Below are 938 nucleotides of genomic sequence, written 5' to 3'. Positions count from 1 at the left end.
CCAATGCAATACATCACTTTATTTCTTGACTGTTGCTTCCATGAGTGTTGACTATGGATCCAAGCAAAATGAAGTCTTTGACAACTTCAATCTATTCTCCAATTATCATGATGTTATTTATTGGTCCAGTTGTGAAGATTTATGTTTTCTTTATATTGAGGTACAATCCTTACTGAAGACTGTGAACTTAGATCTTCATCAATAAGTATTCTAAGCCCTCTCTACTTTCAGCAAGCAAGGCTGTATCATCTGCATATCACAGGGTGTTTATAAGGCTTCCTCCAATCGTGATGTCATTGTCTTCTTCATATAATCCAGTGTTTTCCAATTATGTGCTCTGCATACAGATTGAATAATCATAGTGAAAGAAAATCATCTTGATGCACACCTTTCCTCATTTGAAATCATTTAGCATTCCCTTGTTCTGTTCAAATGACTGCCTCGTGGTCTATGTACATGTTCCACATGAGCACAATTAGAAAACCCAATTTTTGTTCTGTTATCCATCACTTGTCATGATCCATACCATCAAAAGCCTTTGTATATTCAATAAAATACGACCATCTTTCTGATATTCTCTTTTTTCAGCCAAGATCCACCTAAAGTCAGCAGTGAAATCTCTCATAACATGTATTCAGAATCTGACGTGAACCTCTTGAAGTTCTCTATCAATGTACTGTAACATTTGTTTTTGTATTATCTTCAGCAGTTTTACTTGCATGTGCTATTAATGATATTATTCAATGATTTCCGCATTCTATTGGTTCCCCCCTTTTTTTTTGAGGGCGCAAATATGGGTCTTTTCTAATTGGTTGGCTAGGTATTTGTTTTTTTAGATGTCTTAGCATAGATGAGTGACTTCTGCATCAATTTATTGAAAGATTTCAATTTGTATTCTATCAATTATTGCTGTCTTGCTTTTTGCCAATGCCTTCAGT

The sequence above is a fragment of the Chrysochloris asiatica genome, unplaced genomic scaffold, assembly GCF_000296735.1.
Source record: "Chrysochloris asiatica unplaced genomic scaffold, ChrAsi1.0 scaffold00001, whole genome shotgun sequence".
In the NCBI taxonomy this organism is placed as follows: Eukaryota; Metazoa; Chordata; class Mammalia; order Afrosoricida; family Chrysochloridae; genus Chrysochloris; species Chrysochloris asiatica.
This window is presented reverse-complemented; position numbering follows the sequence as displayed.